The following is a 22,441-nucleotide window of genomic DNA, read 5'->3' on the forward strand; positions in this document are numbered from 1 at the left end:
CACACGCCATCAATATTGCATTTACTATGCACTAACATGCGCAGTTTGCTACCCAAATGTGTCAAAATAAGTTCGTACCCAGAAAACAGTGAGCGCGACATTTTAGTGTCAACTGAAACGTGGCTCAACCCCGATATTCATGTCCAACATTCTAGGATAACAATTTTGAATATAGGAAATTTGTAATATACTGTTATTGAAATATTGAAGCTAGTAATGGTCCATTCGTCTTACGTGTAGCAATATCTACCTTGTTTCCATCGATCGCATCCAACAGTGAAGACTGCCTTAGAAAACCAATGGGGAACGCTTTTGATGCTAGAAAAAACGTTTATATAAAAAAATGCAAGACTACCGTCGGGTAATCTGCGGATATATTGATTTTTATAGTGAAATCTTACATTATATGAAGAAATTGAGTACGGTTTTCTGCTTAAAAATTATTTTGTCTACAATTGTTGCGTATGTCTGACTCTGAGGTACTGCCCGATAGCAACGACTAGGTAATCTACTGCAAAGATAGAGAAGACAAAAGGGGAGGACGTGTCCTAATAGACATCAGGAAGCGTATAGCACCCCATGTTGTTAACCTACCCAGTCCTCTTGAGATTATCTGGATGTGCATTAGTCATCATTCGTTAATTCAGTAACATGTGCACGTTACAGACCTCCAAAAAGCTCCGATGTTTTCAGATTTCATTTGCGCGATAACCTCAATGGCATTAGAGCCAAATTTCCCAGAGGAAATATATTTCTGATGGCCGACTCTAATTACCCGAATATTGACTGGTCGAACCTCGCCTCTAACTATCGATGCTCCAAAGAATTCATCGACTTTGGTTTTTTCGCTAGCACAGTTAGTAACGGAACCGACACACGGAACTAATATTCTAGACATCGTTTTCTCGTCGTGCCCTGAGAACTCAAGCGTCATTTCTACTAGCAAGGGATTTAATGATCATCAGAATCTTAATTTTACAGTTAGCATCCCAGCACATACGCGGCATCTCACGCCCAAGCTCATATTCAACAGTAAGAAAGGTGATTGCATTGCCATTACCATTGGTCTGCAGCAATTTTCCTGCTCGTACATTTATACTTTCTCTTCGCGTACAGTAAAATGAAAACTGCTTGCTCACATACAACAAATTTCATTTGGGATCAAAATTTCTAAGTCATGGTATCATAGGTCACTCCGCTCACTTAGGAATAAAATGAAGCACTTGTTCAAAGCAATGTAAAACATCTATATCCCCCTCGCTAAAACTGCAACAACATAACTGCGAAAAACAATACTGCTGCACTGTCCGTAAAGCGAAGAATAAATTTTATTCGCATGACCTTCAATCTCTTATGCACCACAACCTGAAAAAAGTCGGACGTACAACCTCCCCACACGCAGGCTCAAATCTCTCTACAGGATAATGTCGGAGATTTCATTTCTGACGAAGAAAGTACAGCCATCTTTAACAGTTATTTCACACCAGTGTTCACCCAAGAAGATCATTCTAACATTCTCGCCGCCGCGGAAGTCGACTACTGATATATGACCCCTATTGAATTAACCGTTGAATGCGTCACGTCATTAATCAAAAACCTTAAAATGTTCGCTAGCTCTGGTGTAGATGGAATTAACGCCAAGATTCTTAAACTCACTTAAAACTCAAGTAACTTAATCTTTTGTCACATTTTTCAACAGTCTCAACAGGCGAGCTTCTGTTTAATTAAAAACTTGGCAAAGTCATCCCTTTGTTCAGATCTGGAGACAAAAGTAATATCAGTAACTACCGGCCCGTACTTTTACATTACATTACCCGTACATTACATGTAAGCTACTAGAACATATCATTGCTTCAAACGTTGCGGAGCATCTTGAACAAAACAGTATTTTTTACCCTCATCAGCATGGTTGTAGAAAAAGGAGTGTCGCGCGATACGCAACTCATGAAATTTACTCGCGAAGTTCTGTCTAACATGAACGATAACCAACAGACTGATTGCATTTTCATTGACTTTTCTAAGGCGTTTGATCGGGTAGCATCGTTTAAGTGCCAAACCCTCTGCGTTAAGTACCGACTCATTAACACTATCATGGCTTAGAAATTTTCTCCCATTTCGCAGTTCGCCTGTATAAATAATTGCTCATCCTCCCTTTCTGAAGTATCCTCCGGTGTTCCCCAGGGCAGTGTTCTGAGCCCGTTACTATTTGTAAGATATATTAACGACCTGCCAACCGGCATTACCTCTAACATTCGTTTGTTTGCTGACGATTGTATTACCTACCGTAAAACTTATAATCCAGCCCATCATCTTGCTCTACGGAAAGATCTAGACCATATTACAAATTGGTGCTCCAAGTGACTGAGAGTTAACACTGATAAGTGTAAATTAATTCATTTCAGCCGTAAACTATCAAATTTTACTTTCACCTACGCGCTGAACAGTCACCAAGTCACAACAGCGTTGTCATACAAATACCTCGAGATTCATGGAGCGCCATGTGACACTAGATAGCTACCTTACCTATGGTTTATCCGCCCACAACTTGAATTTGCACCGTCCATATAGTCACCTCACCAAGCATATCTAACGCGTTGTCTCAAATCCATACAGGACCGCGCTGAACGCTTCATCGCTGGCGGTTATAACCGTCACTCCAGCGTCACCAACATGAAGTTATCGCGGCTTGAGTCTTTAGAATCACGTCGTAGAGTTGCACTCCTTCGCTTATTTCCTAAAATTGTTTTCAGCCTTCACGGTCACATCACACACTGCCTTTGTCACGCACATGTCGTACATAACATCGTCTCCACAATCGTAGCATCTTTACGCGCATTATTGGTCGTACTAAAACGTTTCACATGTCGGCTCTCCCGCATGCCATAAGCCATTGGATCAGCCTTCCTGGCGATGTTACTAACACCAGAAATCCTGCCACGTTCCGAGATATGTTAACCACCATGCTCGCCTAATGTCTTGGTTTTATGTGCTTTTACCAAAAATCACTTCTGCTGTATAATATAAACGAAATTGTTCTCTTGTAGACTTGAGTGCAAAATTGTGTTCCATTCTGTGCATTTCCATGTTGCCACATTTTAAACTTGAATAACACTTTACTAAATTTAAGTGTATCCTGCTCAGTATCCCTCTAAATATTGTATAACGTTTCTCTTCAATCGTTGTTTTCGCTCTAATGTTTTCCAACTTCATGCATAATGTCCTACTCACACAATGCTCCCATGTAAAAGGAGCCTGTGAGTTACTTAAATAAATAAATAAATTGTGCTAATGCGGTGTTCTAAACGTTACAAAAAACGTTAAAAAAACGAATGATGGTATATGTTGCATCGTTAACATTATTTTGACGTTCAAACTAAAGATTGTTCTGATATGTTGATCTAAATCTTATTATAATGTTTAAATCCTAACTACAGAGCAGCATTACAAATATATTTCAAGCACTGTGTCCCATAACTTTTCCCACTGTTCTTACACTGAAGATTTTTTCAACTAGCAGTGCTTCGCAGTAAATCTCTTCGATAATTCCTGCTTTGGATGACATGCACAGCACCATTATTTTGTTATAAACTTTTCTTTGTTACCCATCCACTATTATCCCTCATGGGGCAAGCTTCAATAATGGCTATATAAGCTTGTCTTCATGGTAGCCCTTCGGAGGTGACATGCATAATTGGTTATGGTATATTGTAGAACTAAAGCGTCGCCCTCGTTGTTGGTCCATGCAAAGCGTTGTGTACATTCATGGTAAAGTAACCTGGTTCTGCAAGTGTTGTCACTCTAACCCCCCCCCCCCCCTTGTGTGTTCCCGCCACAGCCGTCTTCACTTAAGCCTTTGCAGAGGCACTGCGGGGTTCTGCTACAGTGGTGCTTGTGCGGGTGGCGCCGCTGCAGGTGTTTTCCTTCGGGCGTCTCCATGAACCAAGACATGGACCCCCCCTGGCCGGCTTCCTGAAGGGTCATCAGGTGACAGATACGTTTGATTAACTGCGCGTCCAATTGTGGGTGAGGAGGTGACACTTTCGGGAGATTTATCCCACTGACCCAGCCGAGGAAGACGATGGAGAGGAGAGCGCCGTTAATTATTACCCGACTTCGGCAAGCTGGTAAAGCCAGACAATGAGCGTCGTTGGCTTCATCCAAAGGCGGTGCCCAAGACGGAGTCCCTGTGATTGGACGAAAAAAGCGGGAAGACAACGGGAGGGGCTATTTAAAGCGCCCAATATGTTCATCGAACAGCGATTCCCTGATACTCTTCTCAGCTTTACTCTGTTTGTTCTTGTTTGTAAATAATCTTGTAAATATGTGAATATAGTTCTCCTTTGCTTCTCCTACTCCCTGTCTCCGGCCCACGTTCCTTGTTCCATCGGCACAGCTACGGTGTTTCTGGACCCTATGCCTGGTGAAACGCGCTACTAGCTCGGCGAAATATAACACAAGGTTACTTTTGCATTTTAGAGAAAGTTGCATTTATGTTTAAATGTTTAATGTCAGGGCAAGGTTATTTCAACGTTTATTTGTAACATTTCAGAAACATTAGAAAAAAGGGTATTAAAAGCGTTGTGTTAACGCTTGATCAAAACTAAATAAGTAACATTGTAGTAACGTTGCGATGCTACCTGCGGTGATGTAAATTCCAAAGAGAGCGTTTGAGTTATATATACTAGTTGTCCTCTAGTGTCCCCCTAGTTTCCTCTTGTTCCTGGCAAAGGGTTGAATGAAGCTGTGTGGTCTCACAAGCGCTGCTTATGGGGCTGCAGGGTTACTGTACCATTTTAGCGAAAGTTGCCCATATGTCGCTTGAATGGTTCATTATAGTTAGAATGATGGTACATCTACGTTTATGATTAATGTTTCAGAAACGCTAGCAAAAGGAAATATTGAAGGTTCTTTGCGTAGTTTGCCTTCTGAAGTTTGCCAATGCATTGCTTTTTCGTCTTACGATCGTATTATACCTTAATTGTTCTCCTTTGTATTACAATTCGTAACCACTCCTGCAATGTCTCTCACCGCAGACAGCAGTACTTGTAAAGAAAAGTAAAAAATAAAGACCGATATATAAACGTCTGAGTGAAAAATGAAATAACACTGTTATAATGTTTCGGGCACAGCCTAGAAAGAGGCATAATGGTAGATACAACTTGAAAATAAACAGCTGTTGGAAACAATAACTTATGGCTCGCAGGATGCTGTATCACTCTGCTAGCCAATCACAGCAGTAAGCGAATCAACGGTTTGATGTTTCACTCTATTGAATAAGTGGAAGGCATCAAAATCCTGGCTTATAATTTAGCTTTGTGATTAACTTTTGATTCATGCAACAAGAGAAGCTTTAACAAAGTACTACTACCTTATGCCGGAGGATGCGTGTAGCGTCTAGAATGTGGGCGCAACTTCACTGCAGGCTTAAGTTGCATCCTTGCATAAGTTTGCCTTTCTGTACTTTTTTCATTCTTTCATTCTTTATTTCCCATTCTCACCGATGGAGGAAGCTGAGGTAAAAGCTGCATGCAAGCTGCTGAGGAACCCTCGACCCCCGTACAAGTTCATCAGTGGAAGGCATACACACACTTTCTGAAGCACTTTCACAAGGTAACAGATCATAATGGATACAATACAACGAAAGCAAAAATGTATATAACTCAAAGATCAAAAAGACGAGATTGCGTTAAAAAATAACAATAATGCAGCGTAAAATGTAAAGCCACTTCTGGAACACGTTGATTAGGAATGACATTTCATGAGCGTTTGAATTCTGACGGAGTTATGTTGAGAATTTCTATGTCTTTATTGTGAAAATTAATCAAAAATTTGAGTAGACGACACTGAAGCATTTTATCACCACGAGTTCGGGACCTGGGAAGTTTCCACACATCTGTATGACGAGTTGGTCTTATTGGTGCAGACTGTTCCAAGTTTGCTATTTCAATGAATGTAATGCAGTGCCTTTGAGAACTGAAATACAGTTATTTTAATTGTCTTTGGTTATATATTTCATGAATATTAAGGATTTTTTTGACAAAGTTAAAACGCGTTGCTTGCCTTGGCGTTGTAATCGTTCCCATTCTCATAACAGACAATTTAAAGTTTGCGCAATAGTAAAAAGGTGAGATCTAAAATTTACCTAGTCGTAATGAAAGAAATATTGAGACAGAATAAAATAATACATCGTTAAGTCTTGGTTTAAGCCCAACCTCTGCGTACCTACATGAGGCTGTCGTCTTGCATGTTGTCATGAGAGATGCTGACGTTATTGTCCTCAACCCATGTATACGCGCAGCTGCTCTTTGCGAGCTCCACCACATTTAGTTCATTTCGCCCGCTTGGTGGAGAAAGTCTTTCTTTTGACAATAATAAATAAATGAAAGGCGGCCTTCGTTATTCAACGAGGAGCAGGGCACCTTCAGCAGAAATCTTAAGGTAGGGTGTCCGCCGAAGCTGGCACCGAGAAACCCTAGTTGAAAAAGTCTCAATGTTGCATGCGTAGACCCAGCCTATAAAAAAAAAACGCTTTAACCGCTTGGTATCTCTTCTTCCAGCCAGAACAAAAGCCGGCTGCTTAGCCAGCGGCGGTATTTGAAGCAGTGGCTCGTTTTTGGCGAGCAGAGTATTACATACTGCACACGCAGTGTTCAAACTACGACCTCTGCTTTGCTGCGAGAAACATTTCTATGCGCGTACCGGTTGAAAAATAAACAATACAGTCACGTCAAACGATGTCAGCACGTGTCTCCTATAGGCGGCGAAAGCATGGAGCATCCCTGTCTAAGCCAAACTTAGGCCTCGTATAGGCAAACACTCTGCTGTTTCCAGTGAAATATCGCTTGTACTCTGATTTTATAGGCGATAGTCAGCTGTAGAGACTACAGTGTGTGCGGAAAAGTCAGTCGTCTGAAGCGGAGTCATGAAGAAGAAAAGAACGGTAGCTTTAGGCACTCAAGCGCGCTCGAGCTCAGCAACAACTGAGATTCTTAATGATAATGATCATGAGGGGGGGGGGGGGGGAGAAGTTGGAAGCACAGCACGGTAATTGAGGCGGAGGCGACGACGCAGGCTGAGGAGGAGGTTACAGCTAGCGAGGAAAGGCTTTGAGAAGTTAAACAGCGCACTCGGTCACTCGAGCTCGGTCGCGTTTATCGTTGCGTGGACGAGGCTGAGGAGAAGAAAGGCGCGTGCATTCCTGCGGTAGCCTCGTGCAGTAGTGCTCCGTGTGCACTCGCTTACTTTTATATCCAACACGTACGCCTAGATAAACCCAATGCCAAAACACGTAACCCTGGCTGTCGCCTGTACACTGATTCGCAAGTGGAGCTGATACCTTGCAGAGCCATGCTGTAAGATTTCATACGGAACAAAACGCAGAACATTGGCCTTCGGGAGGGCCAGCATTATGCACCTTGGTTACTGCGCGCTACAACACTACTCGCAGAACAAGAAAACAGACTTTCAGAAACATAGTGCGCTTCGTTTGTGCAAGTGTGGTTCCTTATTAGCGCGCTGTAACCAAGGTGCAGAATCAACCGGCACGTGTCTTAGCACTGCTCTCAACATTCTGCATTTGTTCCAATATTTGTCATATAGTCACGACGCTTTGAAAAACGGTTTTTTTAGCACCGGTTGGTTTATACTGACCGCCTGTAGCGTTATCATGCGTCTGCACGAACGCGCGCCCTCAAGGGCTAACGTAAGATCACACATGGGAACGGAAGCGCGCGCTCTCTGAACAAGCAGCTGTGACTGCGACACATGTGCTGAAGTCAGTATGCGCCGTAGAAAGCGGTAGCACCACACAGGTGGCTATGAGTGAGAACTAGCGCAGCATCTGTAACATTAATTTAGCGTAGCCATGGCGTATATCCACTGCGCGTATTACAGTTGCGACCCGATCCCAGCAACCGCGAGCATGTAATTCCGCGCTTTTGTGGTATATGTAGAGCAAAAGGCTTCGATTGACCGACACGTGCCGTGCTTCTCGTCCGACCGGCAAGCGTGTCTGGTGAGGGGAGGCAAAATTTTAACTACTTCTGCGTTTGCAATGATATAAGGTGCGAGGGAAAGTGCTCGCATTTTCGCTTCGTTTCCTTCATTCATGCAATAAGTGTCTTCTGCCCTTGTTTTCACTGGCCCCTCTTTTACTTTCCGTGCTCAACGATCAGCAGAGATAAGCAGATGCAAGTTCAACAACATCCTGTCATTACGACGTCAACGCTGCGTCGACCAACCTGCAGTCTTCAGACACGGGAGCGGGAGCACGCACGTGCCGGCCCAGTCGCTATCACAGCGCGGCAGTGTACACCGTACGCTCGCAATTCCGTGAACTATATATAGCCGTGCCTCCCGCAGGTGGCGCGGCAGGGGTGTGTAACATAACAAGGGCTCCCCTTGGCTCGGTTTGCACTGCGCACGACACTGCAACGTTATGGGGTAGAGTAGCGGAAACGCGCAAAAGCACGAGTCACCCGCCCAGATCTCAAATATGGCTGGCCGCGGCGCACGTTCGAGAGTAAGGGAGGGAAGGTGGGTCAATAGGTTCTGGTCATTTGTGTATTTCCGGAAACAGATGCAGGTATTGTGACGCCAGAAAAAGCCTTAATTTTTCTACCTTTTAATTTTGTCTGTACATGGCTGCGCTCGCAGTTTTCTGCCTGCCGCTTTTCTTTAGAAAGAAGAGAGCAGAGCACACCCCTAAGAAAGCGGATAATTTACTGAACCCTGCACCCTTGGTACCGCTCCCTGATGCCCACACCATCGGGAGGTCACAACGCTCGCCTAAGTGGCGTCATACACGCTGTGCCCCTCGGACTGCTCACTGACAAATGCCACTCGCAGAGAGAGAGAGAGAGCGGGCGCCTTTCTTTTTCTTTTTTTCACTAATACCATCTGATTTCATTTATGAGACGGAAAGGCCTAATCAGTTAGCACACGCTCGTCTATTTAGGCTCACTTATATTAGCGTTGCTCGAGTTTTTATGTACCCCAGCTGCAAAATTATTTCGTACCGTCTTTCCGTAGTCTCGCCACACTCGATCAGCGCTTTTCTGTTGAGTGGGTAATGAGACGCGTGATGGGAATACACTTGACAGGTATGTCGCAGGTCAGTGACGCGAACTGTTGTAGTTGTCTTTTGTTTCAACGTCACTTTAGCTGGCCGCGTGGAGCGCGAAATTCAAGGAGGGGGGGGGGGGGGGGGGTCAGAATATAAAAAATAAAGAAACTGAAGGCAAAAAGAGCAGGGACGTCGTTTGGCCGAGCGCTCATGCCCGCAGTGCGTGCAGTTGCTGCCAAGGACGCATCTGCATTCTAATAGATTCTTGCGTCCCTCAGCACAGGGCGCAGGTAGAACGTCCGGGCGGCGTACGACTCGCCGGACCTGTTTTATCAGCAGTTCATCGAAGCGCCAGCCACCGCGCTATTTGTTCGTCCAGAGCTGAGCGAGCCTGGACGGTACAGAAGGACTGTGGAATGCGGCGTGCACTGTGTGCGGTATGAGAGTGCTGCGCGCTATAATACTGGCGGTGAAAGGTCGACTTTGTACCAAAAATAAACCGCCACGGACGCTCGTCCCTCTGCCGCGACGTCGTTTCGTGTCTGGCTGATGTCATGCGGGTACAAATAGAGTACAAATGCAAATGTGTCTCGCAGAAAGCAGCCGCGTTTCGACGCAGGGAAATCGCGAAATTAGTAGTAGTAATTGGGGGTATACGTGCGTTGCGAAGCGGCGAGCGATATCATTACACCAAACGGAATTCACGGATAGGGTTCGCATTTAAGATTTGAGCGAGATGGACACTTTCGATAATTTGTTTTCTCTACTGCAGATGAGTGGTAAGAAAGTAGAGGGAAACACAACACGGCACAGGCGGGATCCGAACTCACGACCCCCGCTTATTGCCTGGGGTGCTGGGCTCATTCGGCTACGGTGGCGGCGGTCCTCGCGTCTTATTACATGAACAGATGTATGCATTAATGCATAACACACTCCGAGAATCTTAAGATGCGTCGCTTCTGACCATTAGCAGAGTACATGGAACATATCTTGTCAGACAGCCGTTGATTTTAGAAGTAAGCAACTACAGGTGGTGTTTCGACATACCTTGGGCAATGTTACATATCAAAACACTATAACACGGTGTGTTTTCCTTGAAATCAAACCTTTACCTACCTCGCCTCGTCCCTGAAATGACCCCTTGTTCTCCCGCATCCTTCGCAGGACATCTTGCCAGTCCAGACCACCGTTGTACAGACTTATGAAATAGCTCAAACTGAACTGACGTTGTACTTCCCAGAGAACTGATGAATTATGTCTCGACAAAATTCTCCCTCCTGATGTGAATGACAAAGAAACCTGCCTGTAGTATTCAAAACGGATTACTGCAGTGCATTTCGCATCAGGAGGAGGACGCGCAAAATGTGTGCAGTCTTGTAAAAATAACACGCAGAACACGGAGCTCTGATCAATAAGTTTGGAATCTACAGCACGTTTTGATTTAAAAAGAAAAAGAAAGGAATAAGGTGCCTTACAAACTACATGTTACGATTGTTTCCGGTGCGGTGGCCAAAATGGTATTTTGCTCTTTAAGCTCATTTCTTTTGATCGGACTCTTGTTCTTTCTCTTCATCATCGCACCCTCTTACATAACCAGACAAGATTTTCTCCCACCATCAGCTTTCAGCTTTGCATCCTCTCTCAGTGACACTTTCCTGTTCATGTATCTGACGTAGTACTCGTAGTGAACAAAAAGATATGATATTTCAGTTTTTCAAATTTAACTTTCTTTAGAGCACTAAAATTTGCGCTCAGGTTTGGTGGGATGACAATGTCAGACTTTCTACACAATAGCAACCAGTGTTTATCATCATATTAAGCGACAGTTTGTTCCCGCAGCAAATTTGTTGAACAATTGCTTTCTGCGCTGCGTGAAGGTGCGATTACATGTTTGTTTTTTTTTTCATTACAAAATGAGGCAACAACTTTAAGAATGCTTTTTCACAATTACCTAATGCATCATACTTCATACGCAAGCATTTTCCGGTGATCACTGCTTGATCCCGCTGAAGCATGGAGTCCAGGAAGCTGTCAGCGAGCGTCTATCTCAGGGGTACGTCCCCATTTTTGCGGCAGCTTCTCGACTTTATGCTAGGGGCTGCTGGCTTTTTTCTCGCTCAGACAACGCACAGCACTGATCCAAATATATTCACTTGAAATAATCTCGGCAGGATGGCTTGACCACTTCATCAGGTACACTGTCTTCTTCATCCAATCCTTCACAAGCGTAGAAAAGTGCTTCAGGTCGTAATTCTTTTGAAACACATATTGAAGTCCCAGATTCTTGCGTGCCTATGGCAGCATAACCTTTTCATGGGCCTTCAGATATACTTTGCTGGAATGAAGTGGCGTTCGTCGCGCGAAGGCGTTGGGGCCTGGTTTTTCCTTCGTGTCCTTTGTACGGGATTCGCATGAATAGTGGCTTCACTAGTAGGCAGTCATGGGCAGTATCGAAGATACATGTATCTTCGATACTATCTTTCGATACATTTTGTGTATCGGTATTAGGTATCGCGTGCTGAAAACTAGAGTATCGGAGTATCGGTATCGAAAATACATTTTTAGTGTATCGTGTATTTTACGATACTCGATACAAAAAAAAAAAACCTGTAAAAGCGCTCGCTCAGGCGGTAGTACAAGACGGGCGGCAGCACCTTCGCTGCTTTTCAGCCAACTCCCAAGCTACCACTTCTGGATCAGCGTTTCTCGGAGTTAGGAATGGATTCACCCGCAGGTTTGACCATCTTTTGAAGATGAAACCGAGTGCAGAAGAGGCAACAGTTGCTGCTGTTCTACACCCCTATTTCAAGTTGCGGTGGTTGCCAGCAGAAATGGAAGACTTCCGCCGTCATGCTCAGAAGCTTACAGAAGAAGCTGTCGTCGACTATGTCAGCACAACACAAGCCGCGCATTCTTCCGCACGCGAGGCAGTGGGATCATCGGCGCCAGCAGCATCAAATGCGTCAGCTGACGCATTCTTTTCATTTGAAGAGACAAGCGGTATAACCAGCCGTAGCTCTCAGAAGGCGTTAGTGAAGCTTCAGTTTATCAATTATTTACAAGATCCTCGAGTTGATGTGGCTATGCTTCATTCTTATCCACTGATAAGAGGCGCCTTCGTCAAGTATAATACTGCGACGTGCTCGTCTGCTCCTGTAGAGAGGCTTTTTTCATTTGCCTCCCTTATAGCGCGCCCACATCGCGGGGCTCTTTCGGACCGGCGGTTCGAGCAAATGAACGTAACGAATACCTTTAGCCTAATAAAAACGTTCAGCCATTTTACTTGTTGTTGTTTTAATTCCAGCTTTTCAAGAATAGTTTCAGCTTCAGAAGTTTGTTATCGCATTACTGGCAAACTAACTGTTCGGTTCCCAAGCGCACGGAGCTTGCATCATTTAGTTTGATCACAGGCACAGGCCATCGGGTAAGTACTCTATAGTATCGAACCGAAAACAGAAAACGTTTCAGGTTTATTCATATAGCCAAGTGCTCACAGATTGGCTCCTATGAGGAACTTTGGGTTAAATGATTTTTCGCTAGGCTGCTTACGGAAGCGATCACTTCAACATATACCGGGCGTCCCAGCTAAATGTAACCAAACTTTTAAAAAAAGCGAAGTGTCCTAGTCATGCAGTGAAACCAACTCAGGGTTGTTCATAGTCACGTGGCCTAGTCTTGAGTATTTTTTTCGCGCTTAAAAGTTAATTAATTAGTTCAGTTTAATTAGCTACCTTTTTAATTATTAACTTCAGGAAGAAAATGTCAATGCAAAAGTTTTAGATCTCATCGAAAAACGGCTAGTAGTGCTCTTTCCGTCAAGTTACGATTTACGTAGCTTCATTTATTGGCCTTAAAAGAAAGTTGTCACGTGACCAGCTGCTCGCTCACTTCTCTGCCCCAATGCGCACCCAAAGTCTCATCGAGGAGAGGACTTCATAAAAAATGGATTTTATTCTTTAAGGCCCGTCGTGGGACGTTGAAGTGCACAGTTTTCATGTGGAAGCTTTTGCTTATTGTGCGGGTTATGGTTAAAGGGCGGTAAAAAAACTACTTTACGTAAATATTACTTTGCTGCAAATGTCTCAGTAAGCTGTTTCTCGAAGCGATCTACAACTTTTCCATTGACACTTTGTTCCTGAAGTCAATAAATAAAAAGTTAGTTAATTAACCTTAACTAATTAGTCAACCTTGAAGAATGAAAAAAATACTGCGGACTAGGTCACGCGACTCTAAACAACCCTCATTTTGTTTCAGACGACTAGGACACCCCGTGTTTTTTAAAAGCTTGGTTACATTTAGCTGGGTATATGGCTTTAGTCCAAATTAAAGTTCTAACAAGGCCAACTGCGCAGACAGCGGAGCTTCAACAGATCCATGCGGTCGGATTCATTTATAAGTCCTTTCAGTAAAAGTGCTCCATAGAAATACACTAAAGGTTACAGAAACCACGCGTACATTTCCTAAGTTCTCCAATTATATTACCGGAATTATTAGACAGTGATTTCAGTTATGTAAACTTAGTTAATCGTAATATAACCTGTATTATATTTGATATTTTAGTGATGTATCGAAGTATCGAAGATACAGTATCGAGTATCTGTATCGAAAATTGATTTCGGTACTGTATCTTGTATCTGTATCGGAGATACAATTTTCAAAGGTATCGAGTATCGTATCGAAGATACTATTTTGAAGTATCTTGCCCAGCCCTGCTAGTAGGGCGCGGGAGCTGCGGTCCGCACAAGGTGCAGAGCTCAAGGGTCTGCAGCTCCAGCAGAGAATTAGCCCGGGAAATGCGGTTACCGTGTCGAGCACGCCCCGCTTGTCGAAGAGCCTTATTTAACTCCGAATGAGCTCAATGTATCAATCCCGAAACTCGCAGCTTTTTATGACCAGTTGATATGGATACTTTCCGTCGAAAGAACTTGGCTATAGAGACACCTCAAGGAGGCAGGTGTAAAACTCGAAGAGGCCAAGCATTGTCCAGCATTGGACATCGTTACATTCATAACTCAGTGGGATTTCACTCTCTGGAACAATGTTTTCACCAAGACCTGCAAATATATCTGAGGATATTCCTGTCTGTGACATAATGAGCGGAGGGGGGGTATAAAACTTACTTGACTTTAAAATGTATCGACCTTGAAAAAACAATGAGCAGCTGGTACGCGTTCTAGTTACTTTACTGCGCACAAAAAGACAAGGACAAGAAGATAACACAACAAGCGCAGACTCGCGACTGTGTGTTGTGTCGCGACTTGTTGTGTTATCTTCTTGTCCTTGTCTTTTTGTGCGCAGTACCCCCCCTTGTATTCACCATGATTGACCGACTAGCCCCACAACGTACGCTCTTAAACTAAGTTACTTTGAATTGTGAATTGTAGGATCTAACGCCCGAAGCGCCACATATGAGCTATCAAGGACGCGGCAGTGGAGGGCTCCAGATTTAATTCAGACCACGTGGAGGTCTTGAACGTGCACTGACATCACACAGCACGCGAACGTTTCTTTTTATTATTATTTTATTGTGCCTCCATCGACATGCAGCCGGCGCGGTCGAGATAGACCCCGCGATCCTGTTATCAGCAACTGAACGCCAAAGCTACTGAGCCATCGCGGCGGGGGGCCTTCACAATTAGAAAAGCAGAATTTTAATTTTTTTTTCTTTTTCTTGCCTCATACGCACTCTGAGTTTGCACATCGGTGAATTCCTGATCAGGATAATGCTGGTGGTGTTGAATAAGTTGTCGACCTGAACATGAAAACAAACTTTTTGAGAAAATTTCAAATTACAACTAATCAATGCAGTCCTCTTGATATTAACACTCTAATTCCACTTTGCTTGTAACTGTTGCCCTCACAACCGGAGGAGACTTCTTGCTACTGCAGGAAGCCTGTTACCTCTTCTTTGATGGTAATATCACCGGGAGATCGTTGCCCGCGCAGAAATTTCTTCTGGTTATGAAGAGGTCTAAACTGAAGGGTGAATGATAGGCCTCCATGACGCCGCATTCCCAGATAGCAACTTGTTATTTGCGAGACTTGTGAATTATCGCGTTGTCGTGAAACAGAAACACACTTTCCGACTTCCCAAGGTGCATCGCTTTGATTGCTGACGTAATTCCTCCATTATTGAAGCATAGGTGTCTCCAGTCATTCTTTTTTGTGGCATGAATTGTAGTAACCAAACGCCCGCTATAACCTAAATATCCGCTGCCATAATCTTTCGCGCTGACATTTCCACACGAAGTTTCTTTTGAATTGGTGACCCTTGTGCTTCCATTGCATAGACTCTTGTTTGGACTCTGGATTGTTGGGATGGACCGACCTTTCATCACCCGCAACAGCCCGAGAATAGAAGTCCCCTGAATTTTTTTTTTCTTGATCATGTCTAAGTTATCCTTGCTATACTGGTGGCGAAATGCTTTCCGCTCAGGCGTGAACGCTCGTGGCATCCAGCGGGAATTGACCTTTGACGCCTTCAGAACATGATGAAACCATCAAAACCTCATGAATGATACTGGAAACCGTGCCTACTGAAATGCCTAAATAACACCGATGATCATCCAAAATCCTGGCCTACACTTGACGACATATTTCATTTGAAGAAGCTTCGACAGAACAATATTACTTTTTCGCTGCGTTCAGTTATTAAAAAATTTGGTGGCTAACTTTTGATTGGTGTAGGCATCCGGTTGAGAGTTGTGGTAAGCTTGGTAAACATCCGGCTGAAGTGCTTCTGCCTGGCATGTTTTTTTTGTTTGTTTGTTTTAGTATTGCTCAGCTTAAAGGAATACTGAAGTAAAATCTTAAAATTGAACAAAAACGCTGAAAATATATTCTCACAATGTGATTACACCGAAATCTAGTCGTCACTGCGCATATTTTTCAGCGGATGGTTTTATTTTCGATGTTTTATGAGCGCGCGCCAAACCCTCCCGGCCGGCGCGAGGTGAAGAGCGTGACGTCATGACACACTTGTCCGACAGGCAACCGGTCGCGTCACTCGAAGCGCGCGCACTGCAGTTTGCGTAGACCAAGCGATAAAGGCGCATTCACACTTGGACATTCGGCGGCGAGAGCGAGCGGAATCCGCCACCGCGGCAGGGATTCCGCCGAGATATTCAGCGGAAAGCCCGAACGGTCAAGGACGGATTTCTGCCGCCGGAACAAAATCCGCCAATTCTCATCGGCCAATAGGACGGCGAGTACGTGGTTGCATTCCCGCGGTGACAAATATAGCGGCGCCCTTCGATACATGCCCCTCGCTTCGGACTGTATTCGTCGTTGTTACTTCCTTCTTCAGCGCGTTCAATGGCCATAAATGGGCCACCGGTCTTTCGCTTCGTCTCCTGTCGCCCATAAGAAAATGTACGAGTAATAAATTTGGTTTATTTTTTTATTTAGAGTGACGATTCTGACCCCTTTCGGCTTAAGAAAGGCACCCCAAATTTAGTAAATATATCATAACGGAGCGCCCACACGCCGCGAATGCAAAGATCTCAGGTGCACGCTGAAAAGAAATGTACCATGCGTGCAAGAGTAGACGTGCGGCGTGCTAGTTGGTGGTCCCCGCTTCTTAAAACAGCGCAAAAGATACGTATGTACACAGACGGAACAGACACACACTATGTATGACCTCGTCTCTCGCGCTCTTCTCCTGACAGGGTTTGGCGTTAGCGCTGCCCTTATCTGCTGTTCTCTTTCGTAAAAGTCAGACTCAGTGCGTCATCAGCTCCTAACGCTCATCTCGCCACGCCTGTTCAAATGCAGTGCCCTGTTTGCCATCGCACACTAGAGATGAGGTTGTCCTCGTATTTTCGGAGTGCATGGGTGACCGCGGTAGCCATGACGTGCGGACGCGCTCGGTCAAGTGGTACAGCCTCCCTGATTTTTAATAATATAGCGCGAGCGTCGACCAAACTGCTGGTCAGCGCCTTATAACGGCGATAAGTGTGCAACAAGGCGAGAGTTCGCGCACGCGCACGAAGGCAGAGCGTCGTCTGCTACGCTGTTCCGAGCACGGGGACACACGCCCTGCCACAATATCAGTTCGCTAAATCCCGCCACGTCGTAGAGCGCATGCGCATGATTAATATGTGATACTTTCTTTCCTTTTATTTTTTCTTATCGTAACTTTGCATCGCCAGGCTGGCCTCCCGTAGTATGCAAACAAAAAAAGAGGGAAAGAAATCATGTCTCATGCAGTCTCACATATTAATCATGCGCATGCGCTCTACGGCTTGGCGGGATCTAGCGAACTGATATTGTGGCAGGGCGTGTGCCCTCGTGCTCGGAACAGCGTAGCAGACGACACTCTGCCTTCGTGCGCGTGCGCGAACTCTCGCCTTGTTGCACGCTTATCGCCGTTATAAGGCGCTGACCAGCAGTTCGGTCGACGCTCGCGCTATATTATTAAAAATCAGGGAGGCTGTACCTTTTGCGCTTAAAATTCGAAGGATTTTCTGTTATTATTATTTTTTTTGCCGTAATAAAGAACCGTATGATACTCTTTTCAAGCGGTGTACCCTAACACACAATGAGACAATGATAACAGAAGGCAGGTCGCGCCTCGTTAACATGGAGACTTTGGTTCCTGCGCAAAACAGTCCACAACGCGAATCGTCCGTAATAGAGAATTGAGATGAAAAAAAAAGGGGGAAAACTGTTACTTTAAATGAACACTTTACGTTAAGGTACACTGAAGAGGAAATTATACAAATTCTTGGAAGCTCGAACTGTATTATCCTTAGTCGATGCAACTTCAGAACGAAACGGCAAATGCCCCTCAAGGCGCCCCTCCAGCCAGCGGCGTCTACCGATTCTCCCCCTCTCCCCTTTGACCGATCGCCTTGGGCCTGCGATGCTGCGAAATCACAGGGGGTGGCAGATGAACGGGGGTTAACCACGGCTTAATCGGATAAACCCCAGCGTCATGAAAAACCGGTGCAAGCCATTGGCTGGAAGTGCTCCTTCGAGGGACATCTGCCGCTTCGTTCTTGAGTTGTGTCCGACTATAGTAGCCATTAGCTTTAAAATAATGCGGTGCAGTTTGAAGCGTCTACTGGTCCATGAGACGCGTGAGCGAGTCCCATAGAGTGATGACATGTCTCCTACTACAGTTTTTCTATGTACCGCAAACCACTAATACATATGTATACTCATCGGCTGTGAATGTAACACAAGTTGAAGAGAGCGTTTTCTACACAGCCATTCATCCAATACGGGAGACTGTGACGCGCGCTGACTGCATTTGCGCTCTCGTGCTACTTTTCGCTGGTTTCCTGCACTCAAAATACAAAAAAAAAATTATCTGGTTGGGGTAGTCGAGGTTGTTTCGTATCGCTCTCCATATTGAAGCGACAGAAATACATGAGGCCCAATGGGCTATTTGCATTTTCACCCTGTTCATTGTCCGGACAGCCAGTTACTATATTAAAGAGGCATAAATGCATTGAAGGAGTTTCTTACCCAGAAAAATTTGACATAATTCGAATCTTCGTATTAACGGGGTTCTTACTAACGAGACAAGAGAGTAAAGCTTTTCAAGAACAGCTCGTTCGGGTGCTTCACAATGCTTCATACAACTTCGCAATTTCCATCTCGACTGCTAAATAAGTTACCAAAGCGTTAGCTAATTAGCTGTCATTGATTAACTAACCGCAACGAGAGAACACTGATGTATGCGTGCACTAGGGATATCAGCGGGCAGTTCGTTCTATTAGCGGCATCTAATACTTTAGTTTACTGCAATGCACACTTGGATGGCGCAGCCTGCAAATATGCTTGAATCGAAAAGAAGGATGTGTCGAAAGCTTTCCAAGTTTACGCGCCCAACAAGGGTGCAGATCGATGTTCGCGAAGTAAGAATCCAGGACTTCTGATTACGTGTCACATCAATTGGCTAGAAAACGAAAAAAAAAAAAGCACAAGCCGTGTTACCCGGAGCCTTCTTCAATGAGTACTATACCCCTGATTTCTGTGGGGTCAACATCGGCTGATACTTTTCTAGTGAAAATTCGAGTACAAATCGGGTTGTTCTGCAAAAGTTCCATAATTTGGGTTTCTTCGAACCATTTTCTGCAGCAAGAAGTATTTACTTTAGCACTCGTTTTTGTGCGAGAACCAAAATCCTTCATATTTTCTGCTCATTTTTTTTTCATTCTATTGCGTTCTACGATTAGCAGTATAAAATTACCTGTCGTCATCGAGCCTCTCGCGCATAGATGGAAGATCGCCCGTTTATTGTTGTTCCAAAAATTTTACTATTAATTTCCCTCACTTCGAGACTCCATTCCGCTCCCTCCTCTCCGAACATCGCGCCGTCTTTTCGACTCCTTGAGCATATTAAGACTCCATGGCTCCTCTAACGGACTTAACAAGTCATTTCTGCCTCCTGCCATTGAGAAATGAAATTCTTTACCTGAACACGATGCTCTTTAATTCCGGCAAATGCTGTCTTCATACTTAAAATCCTAATGTGAGTAATTGCTACCTTTGCGTTTTATTTTTATGCTCCCATTGTATGCTTGACCGCATCTGTCTGCTTGATTTATATACATATATTTTTTTCTTATTTCACTTGTATCCTGCCTACCAAAGATTGTTTTCACCGTTTTTGACCTAAAATGTCATATGTAATTCCGATGCCCCCCCCCCGTATGCAACACCCCTCGCAGGGGTATTTAAGGGCTAATAAATGATGAAAACGAAGGCTGCACTAAACAAAAATGTTTTTAACAGGTCAGCGTTTTTTATTTATTCAGTTATTTTCTCGCGTACACTGCCATCTCCTGCGCAGCACTTCCTTGATCGTGGAAGGCCGACCTGCCTTTGTGTGCACACCGCGGAAACGCTCTTTTAGTATCACAGCGACCATTTTAAAAGCTCAAAACCCTTGAAGCAGGACGTCGTTAGCATGGGTAGTGTTTGATACAATGATGCCAATAAGACGTCTGGTCGGTTCCCGTTGCTTTGCCTCTCAGTTCTGATGCGTACTTTTCGAACGTATCCTCAAACTGAGCGGCCGCATCAAGAATAAAAAGCGCTAAAAGAGGTTTAAAAGCTTCACTTAACTGAAACACCCCTCCGGAGTAAGAACAAGTTATTCGCTAACTTGCTTGTAATGTCTCCACCTTCGTGAACAGGAAAATTAGACTCTCTAGAAGGCGCCCTTTCGGGCAGAAATCAGGTTTAACACGATTTTCAGGGAATTTGTTCGGGAAGCAAAAATCAGGTATATTACCCGCTAACGAAGCGCCTCAGATTATACTACAGTAAAACAGCCGAACCTACTTCTAGTCAAGTTTTGCAAACGCTTGGAAAAATCATCTGTGGTATCTTGTACTGGCGCCGACAGGTGAGATTGTTCCATTGAGAGGTAGGCACTTGACCTCAAAGACCTCGACCTCGTGTACACCTCGAAAAACATTTGGCGACCTGACTCAACCTCATATTGGGAGCACCTGAGGTTGAGCTCGGGTGCTCGACCTCAACTCCCGCGTTTGCTCGAAGATCCCATGATACTTCGACCAGTCCGTAGTTGGCCCGCTGCCTGACAGCTTCCTGGCAAGGCTGTGCCTTGCGCGGTGACCACCAGCACGACGCCAGGTACTTTCTTTAATTACGTTTGTTTCAACGTAACCATCAGTTTTAATATTCCACAACCTTCTTCGCGAAAACCTTTTCGTACTGACACCGCTCTCTTCCACGCGGGAACCGACAGTCGACAAACCCGATTCTTTTACCCTGTAAGCAAGAAGTTACTGTGTGTGTATGTGGGGGGCGGAGGGGGGAGGGGGTACCCTATACTCATCTTAGATTTGAGGACAGTTTGCGAAGGTAACAAAACTGGTCAAAAGTGGACACATCGTAGATGAAAATTGTGCTGCCTTGCAAGCGCCCTTTTCTAACGTGTGTGTTCTTTTGACTAATCCTCAATAAACCGACAGAGGCACGTTGTATATTTCGTAAATAAGCGTCTTCGTTTTGGATGTGCGGCAATTTTTTCTACTGTTCATGAAAAAAAAACAGTCAAAAGACGGAACACAGCGAAGAGACGAGGCACACACACGACGACTGGTATCTTTCTAATAAGTGTGCACGGCCCCGAGAAACAGGCAACAGTATGCGTCAGCGCAATTGCCATCATCACTTGCCGAGCGCGTACTCTGTCCTATTGCCTCAGGGTGAATACGGCGCCCAAAGAGCTCGTCGCATTCTTTGGCCTCCTGGAGCCACCTTCTAAAAAAAAATATATTAGTCGTCGTGTGTGTGCTACGTCTCTTCGCTGTGTTCCGTCTTTTAACTGTTTTTTTTTCATGAACTATGTACAACTGACCCAGATTTCAACTTTACTGCTATGTTTTTCTACTGTACCATTCGACAAACGCGCGCTTCTTTTAAGAAACTTTAAATACCAAAAATTTTTGTGCCGCGTGACTTTGGGGCGTCGACGGCTACCGACGAGGTGTTCGGTGGTTGAACGAGAGAGCAAGTGTATGCGCGAGTGGACCTCGAGCACCTGGCCACGAAGTTTCGTAGCATATCTAGCGCGTTCCGTCTTGATGCTCGCTGTGTGACTGAACAGAAAGACGGCGAACTCATAAGACCAGAGCGTAAAAAACGATAATAAATAAAAAACATTCCTGGCAGTAAACAAAACTGTTTCTCCCATTAGGCACAGGATATCATCTGTCCCTTGGTTTTTCTAAATGCTTATAACACATGCTAACTCGTGTAATAATCTATACAAATAAATGTCGACAGCAATGACAGTTTCCCAGACAACACCAAAGATCCGTAGGACGTCCCAAAAATGTACGCACGTCCCACATCCCTAACAGGACGTCCCTGGGACATCCGTATGAAGTCCGCACTGGGATTATCCCGGGAACAGTCGCGGCTCGAACGTTATACGGACATGACGTCCGTATAAAAGCCGCGGTGGGATCATCCCGAAAACAGTCGCAGATCGGTTGTTATAAGGAAGTGTTTATATTTAGGGGGTCTGAATCGTGCAGATGGCCATACAATTCTCATGAGCGCTCGAGTGGCACGCTCCACTGTCCTTTTCCGACGTCTTTGGCTAGCGGACTTGATACAGCTGTTTAGAACAAGTAAACAATAATCCATGCGATGTATAAGCGCAAGATGTCACAAAGTAATACACAACCCAGTACTTATTTTTTGAAAGAGCCAAAAAACCGTTAAAAGCAGGATGAAAATAAGCAATTCCAAAAGGGCCATTAGCTGAATACAGAAACCCTAGATTTTAAAACTTCGAAATTAGGGAAGGGCGACCTAATTACTCTAACTGAACCTGGCTCAAATAGTCTAATTCTTGTTTTGTTATAGCTATCGAGGGTGAGCTTACAC

This window comes from Amblyomma mixtum, chromosome 3 (genome assembly GCF_055824585.1).
Source record: "Amblyomma mixtum isolate Tamu chromosome 3, ASM5582458v1, whole genome shotgun sequence".
NCBI classification, from domain to species: domain Eukaryota; kingdom Metazoa; phylum Arthropoda; class Arachnida; order Ixodida; family Ixodidae; genus Amblyomma; species Amblyomma mixtum.